The following is a 13,678-nucleotide window of genomic DNA, read 5'->3' as shown; positions in this document are numbered from 1 at the left end:
CATTCCATATAACTTACCCTCTTTCATGTCAACACATCTCCCTAAATTTGAAACATACCCATCAGGCATCCTTAACTCTTTCACCCATTCACATATTGCCCTCTTTTGCTGGAGGGTAAATGTGTAGTTTGCTTTGGGTTTTATAATTTTACCTCCACTTTGTTCTGGCAGTTCTAAACTTTTTCGCTTGCAGTATAATGACAGATCCATTCTAGCCTTTGCATTATCTTTAGTCTTCTCTTTGATGTCCATGACAGTATTGAATATATTATCAAATACATTCTTCTCAATATGCATTACATCAAGGTTATGACGGATTAAATTATGACGCCAATAAGGCAAATCCCAAAATATGCTTCTTTTGGTCCAATTATGCGTACTTCCATATCCTTCTATCTCAAGTTTCTCAACATCACTTATCTTATCATAATTCTGAACTATATACCATATTTGCTCTCCAGTCAATCTTGGTGGAGGTTCTGATCTCTCAATTCTATTCTTATAGATTGCATCGTTGTTTCTTCTAAACATGTGATTATTTGGCAAGAATTGTCTGTGGCAGTCAAACCATGATGGCTTTCTCCCATTTTTTAATTGGAATGCCTTGATTCGTTCCATACAGTATGGGCATGCTAGTCTGCCTGCTGTCATCCATCCAGACAACATTCCATATGCAGAAAAATCATTAATAGTCCATAACAATGCAGCTTGCATTACAAAATTTGACTTGGAATGAATATCATAAGTTAAAACGCCATCTTCCCACAGTAGTTTTAGCTCATCAATCAAGGGCTGCACGTATACATCAATTCTGGTTTTGGGATTACGAGGACCAGGGATAATCATGGATAAAAACATGTAAGGAGTTTTCATGCACATAGAAGGAGGCAGGTTATACGGAGTGACAATTATTGGCCAACATGAATATTGTTTACCAGATTGACCAAAAGTGGTGAATCCATCAGCACATAATCCTAGTCTGACATTGTGTGATTCTTGAGAAAATTGTGGATGTTTTCTATCAAAATACTTCCATACTTTTGAATCCGATGGATGCTCAAGAACTCCTTTAAACTCGTGATCAAAATGCCATCGCATGTGAGATGTTGTGTTCATTGAAGCATAAAGTCTTCTTAAACGAGGTATAAGCGGTAAATAGTGCATTCGTTTCAAAGGCACTTGTTTACCCTTTTTACCTATTTTGTACCTTGGAGAATGAAAAAATTTACATTCCTTTCTTGGTATATCATCCTCCTTGTAATACAGCATACAACCATTAATGCAATAATCAATTTTATTGCTTTCCATGCCAAGTTTCGATACTAGCTTCTTTGCTTCATAAAAATTGGAGACAAGTAAGTTATCCTTAGGCATCACTTCTTTCATATATTTCATGAAATCATCAAAGATTTGTTGAGATACATTCCCTTAAGCTTTTATACTCAACATTTTAACTGCCATTGATAATTCTGATTTTTTATTGGCACACTAACATGCGGAGAAAAACATGTGCCTTCTTGATTATCGTGATCTACATTCAAATGCAATGGACTCTCTCCATCTGAATCCCAACACCAGTATCTTGGCATGAAACCATATTTATATAAATCTAGTAAAACTTCATCCGGAGTTGAGAAAACTTTATTTTTATGTTTGTTGCAAGGACATCTAAGTAGACTGCCTTCAAGTACAAATTGAGGTTGTTTTGTAACTGTATCAATAAATTGTCGAACACCATTGATAAATTCTTATCGTAATCCTCCTCGGTTTGGCAAATTTCTATTGTACATCCACTTTCAATGATCTGAAATTTTCATATCTACATATAAAGTATATAATAATTTTCATAATCAATAATTTTTTTTATATAAATTAACAATAATGTTGACAAGCGTTTAAATAAATTGGCCGACACTTTAACTTTTTTGTTATTTAGTACAAAAATTTAATATGTGAATTATATGTTAAAGAGGTAAGTTTACAGATTTTTTCTTTAATAGAATGAAAGAGAGATTAATAAAGGTAGGACCCACATTTTGAATAATAATTAAATAATAAAAAATAAATATAAAAGAAATTATATTCTCTCTCTATACCACTCCAATCTGTACAGTAAAGTGCCCTTAAAATAAATTACTATTCTCATACAAAATGACATAAAATTTAACATTATCCTTCTCTAGAGCCATCTATTTTTTTAGTTTTTATCCTTATTTTTGTACTTTATTTTAATTTTATTAAACCAAAAAGTACTAATATCATTTAATTTTAATTTGTAACTTTTATCATAAATGAAAATATGTGACTTTGTATGCATTAGATAATAAAAAAAATACTCATAATAGAAAAAAGTTAAATTTACTCATTCGTTACATTTATAGAAGTGTAGAACTGTAGATGATTCACATAAGAGTTATAAGATTTTTTTTAATTTTATTTTTAAATTAGTATTCACTTTTGAGTGTAATAATTATTAACTAATATATGATGGTAACTAACTGCGATTGAAGAGAAGATAGAAAGAGAATAAAAAACGGAGGAAGAAAGAGAGAACAAGCTAATATAAAAACGGTTCCGCTACGTTACCAACAGCATATCTGCCAACTTCTGCCAACTCTTATTTATAATTGTGTTTCATGAAAGTGTATTCGTGGATGTGTCTAATAAAAATGTCTTTTTTATAACTGTGTTTAATAGAAGTATCTTTATAAATATATTTTCTGGATGTGTCTCTTTATATATGTATTTAAAATATATTAATTATTAGACACATCCACGAACACACTTCCATAAAACACAATTATAAATAAGAGTTGGCAGAAGTTGGCAGATAATATATTGGTACCCTATACTTTTCCATATAAAAATGGTGGTGAGGTATATATAGATAAATAATGATAAGAAAAAAGAATAATAAAACTAAAAATTAAAAATTTTAAAAGAATAATAAAATTAAAGATAATTTAAAATGTTGAATATGAAATTATAAGAAATAAAATTTTGTTAGCTATTAAAATTATACGAAAGAAAGAGTGATTAAATATTTTATTTTTTCATAATTTATTTTTTAAATTGATATTAAATTTATAATTTTAAAAATAAAAATAAAAAATATTTTTTTAACTCAATAGAAAAGCAGCTGAACAGGCACTGCAGTACCTGTTGAGCCGCTAGTATATATATACACAAAAAAATTTGACTTTTGATTTCTTATAGCATTTATAACGAAACCGTATAACAATTTTGATCTATGAAAACTTTCATATATGTTTGCTTTTGTTTGCAAAATATATATCTTAGTAATACGTTAGTAAAGTTTTTTGTATGACAATAATATAACTAGCATCACCGTAACATCGAGTTGCATATAATAAAATTGTTTTAATAAGTAGGGATTTTTCATGAACCTTTAAATTTAATCTAAAAACTTACTGGTTAAATTAATCATTAAGCTTTTTGAAATAATGTTTATCACATATAAATTTTCAAATACAAACATAAAGCACCTATAAAGTGATGCTGAGAAGAAGAAAACGATATAACCAATACGTTATGTATATATGAATCAATTCATTATCGGGATAAAGTTTTGTTTAGACACAAATTTATATTTGACATTAATTTAATGGAGAATGTTAGGGAATTAAAATTTCTGTTTAATATAGAAAATACAAAAATTAGATAGTAAATAGTATTATTTTATAAATATAAGATTAAAATATTAAAAAAATGTTGACCACTTAAAAGTTTTTTTTTCAATTTTTTTATTAAAATTTAAAAAGTGTTCTATCCATTAACATTTTAAAAAATATGAAAAAATAAATTGTGTCACGCATACAAGAATTATATAAACACTATAAAGAAATTAGAGAAAAATTACTTATTTAGAAGTCTCTGGTACGGGTTGTAAGATGGATTAGGGACTTGTGAGTCGAAACAGTTGTTGGATTGTCTGACTGGAATGACGGGGTGGGTACTTGGCAAGGACACTCCGATGCTCAAGTAAGAATGGATTTATGAAGTATATGTGTGTGGAATGAAGAACGTAGCTGAAGAATCTCCCATGCTTATCATACACCACCACCATCACCATCACCATCACCAGCTGAATCACCATACTGTTCACCTATCCAACCTCAGTCATTTGATAATGCTCCTAATAATGAACAAAATTTACATCATGCTCACTCATCGGATGAAAATCATCACGATGAATCTCTTGCTCAAGAAGGTGAACTTGTCACTCAAGAAGGGCTCTTGAAAATAGAGCCTTTTGGCAATGAGTAAGTATAACAATTAGTTTTCTATTTTAACGTTCTCTCTATATTGTTTTTATTGTGAATACATGTGTAATTACTCATTATTTGAATTTCTTATAGGTTTAATTCATGTACTGCTATTCGTCATGTAACAAATGCCATTAAAAGCAAATTTTCAGAATTCTGCCCTTCCTGGAGACATGCCAGTGAGCAAATGCGAGATTTGTGGTTTACTGAATTTAAGGTAAGTATTTATTATCATTTTTTTGTTATTTTGATATTATACATAGTGGGTAATTCAATGTATATGTTTGTTTTCTTTTATAGAAAAATTGTATGTGGAAACCTCAACACAATGCAAGAATTCGTCAAATTTTTGAGATTAAAGGGAGTGCTCGATTAATATCATTGATGAATCAGGAGAGACGCAATTATTCAGATGACCCTAACCATGTACCAAAATATATTCCTGAACCCGTTTGGCATCAACTATTACATTATTTTGCTACAGATTTGAAATTTAAGAACTAGTCAGCAGCAAATACTGTGAATCGAGCATCAAATGCTGGAAGTTCCATGCATACTGGTGGTTCCATATCTATGGGTGAACATGCACGCAGAATGGTAAGATAAAAATAGTTTATTTATAGTCTTGTTCTTATTATGTGCAATGTTTTCTTATTCTTTTTTCTTTCCTATCGATTAAAACTGTCATATTATAGGAGAAAGCTACGGGAGTAAAACCTTCTCTAGAGGAGGTTCATACTAAATGCCACACCAAAAAAGACAAAAGTTGGATTAATGAAAGATCTGAGAAAGTCATTGTATGTGATGCGAATTTGTTCTTCTTTTTATTTTTTTAACTGCTAATTTTCACTATATGTTAGTATTTGTTCATGACATATTTAGTTGTGATTAACATGAATTGATTTTGTAGGGTGAATTCAAAAAACGAAAGACAGAACTTTCTCAAATAGCCTTATCCTTGGATAATGAGGGAGATGTTGAGGCATCTAAGGAAAGCCTAGATATACCAGATGATTAAACTGTTTGGAATGAAGTTGTAACAAAGGGAAAAAAGAAAGCTGCTTTTGGTTTAGGTTCTTTTGGTTTTGATCTGTCTTCAAAGTTGGATTCCAGAAATTGTTCAGAGACATCCAAAGACAATCTAAATATTGAGCAAGAAATTCACATGTGGAAAGAAAAAGCAAAGGAGCAAGAAATGATCAATGAAGAGCAAAAGGTTAAGTTGAAAGATGCTGAGCACAAGTTAAAAAATCAAGGACGTCAACTAAAAGTTCAACAGAAAAGAATTGGTTCTACTGAAAAGACAATTCATGCTTTGTATAAAAAGTTGAATCTCCCACTTCCTTCAACCTTGTCTGATCCTACGGAAGATGAGCTTGGGACAGGCTCTAGTGATGATAACATGAGTGATTGATATTTGGAGTATATGTTTCTTCTGATTTAGATTAAGGAATTTTTAGGTGAATTAGTTAGTACATTTTATTTTATTCATGATATTTGACCTTTTTAAAGGCTTTCTTTATTTTAGTTTAAGTATTTTTTTCTTATTTTAGTTTGATTACATTTATGGACAAAAGTATTTTAATAATAAATATTTTTTTAACTCTTTTATGGTAATTAACTTTTTCATGATTTTATTATGTGTTTATAATTTGGATGATGTAATATGAAAAAAATGATTATGATGGTCTTAATATAGAAAGTATATCGAATACAATTTATTTTCTAAAATATTTATCTATTAAATAGCAAATTATTTTTTATGAAAATTATTTGAAATATTATATTAAATTTGTAGAAAATTTGTGCAAAAATAATTTTTTGTTTTGTATGAAATTTGTTTCAAATACGTAAATTCTTTTAAATTAAATTTGTCTGAAATTTAATTGAAAAGAAATATTTGATTTGTCTAAAATTTGTTCGAAAAAAATTTGTTATATTTGACTAAATTCGTTAGAAATTTGTCTGAAATAAAGTATATTTTTTGTTTGAAATTTGTCTGAAATACGTTGTTTTTATGTTAGCTAATCTGTCTGAAATTCGTCTAAAATACATCATAATAGTTAGAAATCTAGTAGATAAATGCCTATTCGAAATCTGTCACAAAATCGTCTGAAAAAAATTTCGGACGAAATTTCAGACAAAATTTAAATTAGCAACAAGGCTTTTTGGGACAAAAAAAATTTGTCCCAATTTTGTTTGAAAGAAAAAATTTGTCTCTAATTTGTTCGAAATTTATTTCAATTTCGTCTCAAAATTCGTCCGAAAAAGTCCTATTTCTAGTTGTGTGTTACGATGGTAGGGGGACTATGTTTAGAATGTAAAAATTCACGATCACGTAATACGTAGATGCGGTGTAACGGCCTAGTTGTTAGCACAATAAAATTTCTTAAAAAGCCTAGTTAAAGCCGTCAACAGCTACTAATTAGCGAAGATTTCGTTTTGAGCCACTTTAGCTAGGAATTTTTGAATTCAGATTTCGCAATTAGATTCGTTACAATGAACTGGACTTGAACCTTGAGAGAACGAAAATAATAATATAATAATCGGATTCAAGATCTACTGGCACGGATTAATGTCGGCACTTTCTGATGAACTTAATTATGCTAATGTATCATCATATCTTTTATTTTTAAGATAATCATATTACTAGTATCATTTATACTTATAGCTCTTGTATTTACTCAAGGAGTATACTGGAGGTTAAAATTTGGGCGCTGGGCGCCTAACCATGAAAACAACAAGGGCGTTCGGAGCTCAACCATGTAATTAACATGGGCGCTGGGCGCCTAACTATATACATACAACATGGGTGCTGGGTGCCCTACTATTTCATGACCCTAGGCGCTAGGCACCGAGTATTGAGTGCTAGGCGCCTGTGACTCATTACAAATTTCACACTTTGAAGGCGTTGAGTGTTAGTTGTGGGCGCTAAGCGCCATTCCTTACAACTTGTGGCATAAAAAAAATGAGGTTTCAAGAATAATATAGTTTATTAAAATTACAGAGGTAATATATAATTAAATAAAATGTTGAGGAGTCAAAATACAATTGATTAAAGCTTAGAGGCTAGCCATAAATGACTAAAATCCTGGGATCTAGTGTACTATTTAAAAGTTAAAGGATACAGAAAGATTTTAACTGAAAAATGAGGTAACTAACAAAAACTTTTTCAAGAATATAACGATAGTTATAGTAAAAGATATTGTGTAAGGATCCAATTTCTAATATGTCATGATCATACCGAAAATCGAGTGTTACCAACTTGCTTCCTATACATAGCTATTATTTAATAGTAAGCCTGTACCCTTGTTAACGCGTACTCGATTTTTCGGAAAAACATTTTCTTTATACCAAAAAATAGGAAAAACTAAATCAACATACATGAACAACAGTACAGAAAATAAAATACAGGAATAAGCAAGGTAGTCATAATAATATACATCATGTACATATATCCAGAAGAAGCCCCTAGTCTGGTGCCCGAACTAACCTAGTGGTGCGAAATTTAAAATCCACAAACTAACCAGCAAGTGCACCAAGTCGTACCAAGTAATACCTCAAGAGAGTGAGGGTTGATCCCACGAGAATTGAGGGATTAATCAACAATGGTTGAGTGATATACTTAGTTAGACAAGCAGAAAAGAGTGTTTTAGTGTTGTAAAGCATAAAACAGTAATTTAGAGAAATAAAAGCAAATAGTAAATTGATGTAAAGAATATATGAGAAAACAGTTAAGGTTTCAGAGTTGTTTATCTTCCGAATTTCTATTTCTTACTAACTATTTTAATCATGCAAGATTCAATTCATGGCAAACTATAACCCTAATTCCTTAGTAATTTAGTCTCCTCTAATCTAGTTAACTGTCAATTCCTTGGTCACTTAATTTCAATTAGAGGGTGAGGTTCAGTTCTAGTTTATTAGCCACAGAAATTCTAATTATCCAAATATAAGAGGATTATATGTCACATATCCCGTTAAGTCCAGATAAATTAGTGATTTAGGAGAAATTATTTTCAAACTATTGTTCAAGTAAATTGCTTTTCGAAGGTCTACAAGAACTCAATCAGAATAGGGGTTATTCTTTTGATCTACCCAAATCCTTAAGATGAAGAACAAAAACAAATTCTCAAAATTGAAATCAATACATTAATTAAAATAGAAAAGTAACAATATTAATCCATAGAATAAACAGAGCTCCTAACCTTAACGGTGGAGGTTTAGTTGCTCATAGCTTAGAGAGAAAACTTGGATTCAGAAAAAATGGTAAACTGTAGAATGAGGTGCATAAGAGAGAAGAGAGCCCGAATGGCTAAAACTTTTCCCTTTTATATCTAATCCTAATTAATGTAAAATATATTTTCTAAAACTAAATAATATCTTTTCCTATTTACAAATAAAATAAAGTTTTAATCGAAAATAAATAATATCTTCGTGGCCATCATCCATGTGGAAGTGGTGACCATTCCTTAGCTAGGATTGGCGCCTAACTTGGGAAATTCCAAGTTAGGCGTGGCATTGGCCGAATGCAATGGAGGATGTTGTGTGATCATGGCGCCTAACTTGGGAAATTCCATGTTAGGCGCCACCTTGGCCGTGTGCACTTGAAGAAAGTGTAGACTATTATATATCATTGGAAAGCTGGTGCACGAAATTGTGATCATCAACAATGGCGCCAAAGACTTGGAGCACTCAAACGTGAATCACACTTTGTCACAATTCCGCACAACTAACCAGCAAGTGCACTGGGTCGTCCAAGTAATACCTTACGTGAGTAAGGGTCGATCCCACGGAGATTGTCGGCTTGAAGCAAGCTATGGTCATCTTGTAAATCTCAGTCAGGCAGATTCAAATGGTTATGGAGGATTGATAATTAAAATAACATAAAATAAAGATAGAGATAGAGATACTTATGTAATTTATTGGTAGGAATTTCAGATAAGCGTATGAAGATGCTTTGTTCCTCTCGAACCTCTGCTTTCCTATTGCCTTCTTCCAATCATTTATACTCCTTTCCATGGCAAGCTTTATGTTGGGCATCACCGTTGTCAATGGCTACTTCCCGTCCTCTCAGTGAAAATGTTCTACGCACGCTGTCACCGCACGACGAATCATCTGTCGGTTCTCGATCATGTTGGAATAGGATCCATTGATTCTTTTGCGTCTGTCACACGCCCAACAATCGCGAGTTTGAAGCCCGTCACAGTCATCCCTTCCCAGATCCCACTCAGAATACCACATACAAGGTTTAGACATTTCGGATCTCAGGAATGGCCGCCAATAATTCTAGCCTATACCACGAAGGTTCCAATCTTAGATTAGAAACCCAAGAGATACACATTCAAGCTTGTTTGCATGTAGAACGAAAGTGGTTGTCAGTCACGCGTTCATAGGTGAGAATGGTGATGAGTGTCACATAATCATCACATTCATCATGTTCTTGGGTACAAATGAATATCTTGGAGAAGAAATAGACTTGAGTTGAATAGAAAAACAATAGTACTTTGCATTAATTCATGAAGAACAGCAGAGCTCCACACCTTAATCTATGGCGTGTAGAAACTCCACCGTTGAAAATATAAAAGTGATAATGGTGTAAGCATGGCCGAATGTGCAGCCTCCAAGGTCTAGGGACTAAACGTCCAAAGATTCCCCCAAATACAATAGTATAAGGTCCTATTTATAGAGAACTAGTAGCCTAAGGTTTACAGAAATCAGTAATTAATGCAGAAATCTTCTTCCGGGCCCACTTGGTGTGTGCATGGGCTGAGCATTGAAGCTTTCATGTGTAGAGACTTTTCTTGGAGTTAAACGCTAGCTTTTGTGCCAGTTTGGGCGTTTACCTCCAGCTTTTATGCCAGTTCTGGCGTTTTGAGGCCAGAATTTCTATGCTGACTTTGAATGCCGGTTTAGGCCATTAAATCTTGGGCAAAGTATGGACTATTATATATTGCTGGAAAGCCCAGGATGTCTACTTTCTAACGCAATTGAGAGCGTGCCAATTGGGTATCTGTAGCTCCAGAAAATCCACTTTGAGTGCAGGGAGGTCAGAATCCAACAGCATCTGCAGTCCTTTTTCAGCCACTGAATCAGATTTTTGCTCAGGTCCCCCAATTTCAGCCAGAAAATATCTGAAATCACCAAAAAATACACAAACTCATAGTAAAGTCCATAAGAGTGATTTTTATTTAAAAACTAATAAAAATATAATAAAAACTAATTAAAATATACTAAAAATATACTAAAAACAATGCCAAAAAGCGTATAAATTATCCGCTCATCAAAAGCTCTGAAAGTTAGCTTTTTATTGCTACTAGAATCGCATCGGTTAGACTTTTGTAGCGAAAGTTATTCATGTTGGAGTGCAAGGAGGTCAGGGTTGACAGCATCATTCACTTTCTTCCTTTTCTACTACACAAACTTGTTAAATCCATCCGAATACTACCTGAAATAAAAAGACTTTCAAGATAAATACTTTTCACTTTCTACCTTAATTATGCAAAGATGTATCTCACGATGAAACTTAATTAACCAAATCTCAATCCCTTAGTGATTCAATTTCTTTTTAACCTAATCAATTACTAATTCCTTAGTCAATTCATTAAGAAAAGAGATTAAGCACTTTCATTGAGTCAAAAACGACACAATCCTTAAGCCCTAATCCTAGTTGGTTTAATGTCACTTATCAAGCTAAGTTTAAAACCCAGAGAATCATGAGAAGAAGTTTTCAAGCTTAATTCTAACAAACAACTTTTTCAAGATGAATATAGAATTCAATTCAGATTCAAACTATTTTCCAATATATTCAAATCATTGTAAAAGAACAAAAACTTGTTTCTTAAGAAAACATCAATGCATAAATTAAGCATAGGAAAGTAATAACATTAATCCCTAAGAATCAGCAGAGCTCTTAACCTTAATAGAGGAGATTAGTTGCTTATGATGTGCTGAAAACAAAAACAATAATTGAAAAACGGCTGAAGGTCCTGAACAATTGTTTTCAAGAACCTTTTATACTAAATCCTAAAACAAAAATCTAGAATTCAAATTCAAACTTCATTAGAACAATTAAATCAAATCTTCTTCAATTAATCTTTAATTCTTTGTGATTCTGATTCAGAGCTTATTGGTTCACTTCTTTTAGCATCATGGGTTTGTCTCTTGGTAACTGGGCTTGTTAATTTGATAATTAGGCTTGTGGATATGGGTGTGTGGCAGGCCCATGACTAGCGTATAGCATGCCACCAAAAAGTGCAGCCCTAGAGCATCCTGCTTTGGCATGTGGCACGCGCAACCTTGGCGTGTTACACGTACACTTTTGAGTTCAGCCCTGGAACATTCCATCTTGGTGTGTTGCATGCCTACCCTTGGCTTATGGAATGCCAACTTTTAGCTTGGAAGAGTGATGAATGATAATCGTCGTGTCGGTTTAGAATTTCACAATTGAAATCTCGTTGTAAGTATAGTTCTACACCAACAAACAATTCTCACATAAAAAACTTGAGTTGTCACAAGTACAAACCACAATAAGAATTAACCGAAGTATTTAGACTCCGGGTCGTCTCACGAGGAATTGCAATGAAGTGTATGCTTATTGGCCATGAAGGAATAAGGGGGTTGATTTATAAGGGGCGGAAAATAAATGGCAAGAAAAGGAAATCAAGCAAGCAATTAAAGAAAGCAAAATAAAGACTCTTGGCTAGACATAGGTATTTGAGATCACCATCCTTGTCAAAAAACCAAATATTGATAATTATGAGAGACCAACCCATTAAGTCTACTTCCCAAAAGCCTTAAGTACGTAATGTCTACTCCTAAGCTTGAAGTACGTCAAATAGATTTGATCACGTCAACCCATAAGTCCCAACCTATCTACTAATTAACTTAGTAGTGGGTTAGTGTCAATGGGCATCAAATTGATCACCAAGGGTTCTCAAATCACCAAATCCATTATACCCAATGACTCAAGTTTACCCAATTCCCTTAGCCTAAGCCAAGAGTAAAGAAAATTATCCAAAAACTAAAGAGAACATTTCATCAAACATCTAGAGTGCAATAAAAGTAAACATCATAAATTGCAAGAATAATAAAATCTACCAACTACCAATTGCAAGGAAAGTAAGATCACAACTCAAATCAACAATAGAAGAACATCAAACATTAAATTGCATTAAAGAAAATATCCAAATCCAACAAGAGTTCATCATCACAAAAGAGACATAAACGTAGAATTAATACTATAAACTAAGATAATCAAGTAGTAGGAACAAGAAATCATAAAGGAAACAAGATGAAAGCATGAAGCTGGACCTAGATCTAAGATGCAAAATAGTCTAAGAACCTTAATTCTAGAGAGAAGAAAGAGCTTCTCTCTCTAGGAACTAACCTACATGATGCTAAGTTACAAACAATTGCTCCCCTTTTGCTTGGACTTTAATTCTGCATGAAATACACTCAGAAACAAGTTGGATTTGGGCCTGGGCAGCTCAGAAATCGCCCCCAGCATTTTGGCTTTAAGTCGGTCACGTGAGAGTATTGGCGCGTACGCGCCATGTGCACGTGCGCGTCGATTGACTGTTTCTTCGTCCACGCGTACGTGGCATGTACGCGTGCGCGTCTCTATGTGAAATCACTTCTGCGCGTGCGCGCCTTGTACGCGTGCGCGCCCAACGATGCATCCCCAATCCTTGTTTCTTCATGCATTCTCCACTTTGTATGCTTTTCTCCTCATTTCTTCCATCCAAAACTTGCCTTATGAACCTAAAATCACTCAACAAACACATCAAGGCATCGAATGAAATTAAAGTTAGTTAAAATCACCAATTTAAGGGCCTAAAAAGCATGTTTTTACACTTAAGCACAATTCAAGGAAGAAATACAAAACCATGCTATTTCATTGAATAAATGTGGGAAAAGGTGGTAAAATCCCCTAAAATAAGCACAAGATGAACCACGAAATCGGGGTTTATCAAATTTCCCCACACTTAAACTAAGCATGTCCTCATGCTAAAATCAAGAAAGAAGCAAAGGGTATTAACATTTATTCAATGCAAACTAACTAAATGCAATCTATCTATATGCAACCTATTTACATGAATGCAATGGCTTAGTCAAAATAAATTATTTTCCAAGAATACAAATGCAAGCACAAGGGCTAAGGCAATAGCAACCAAAGCAAACTACAATTGGATTGAATCATTGAAAGATTTTACAAACTTGCAAGAAAAGATAATCATGGGTGGAAACATGTAATTGAGTGATCGAACCCTCACCAGATGTGTATTCGCTCTAGGTACTCAAGTGTATGGGGTTGATTCACTCAATTCTCCCCTAATCATGCTTTCCAAGATTTGTTTTTCATCTAACAATCAACAATTAATTCATGCATGCAC

The sequence above is a fragment of the Arachis hypogaea genome, chromosome 16 (genome assembly GCF_003086295.3).
Source record: "Arachis hypogaea cultivar Tifrunner chromosome 16, arahy.Tifrunner.gnm2.J5K5, whole genome shotgun sequence".
Classification (NCBI taxonomy): domain Eukaryota; kingdom Viridiplantae; phylum Streptophyta; class Magnoliopsida; order Fabales; family Fabaceae; genus Arachis; species Arachis hypogaea.
This window is presented reverse-complemented; position numbering follows the sequence as displayed.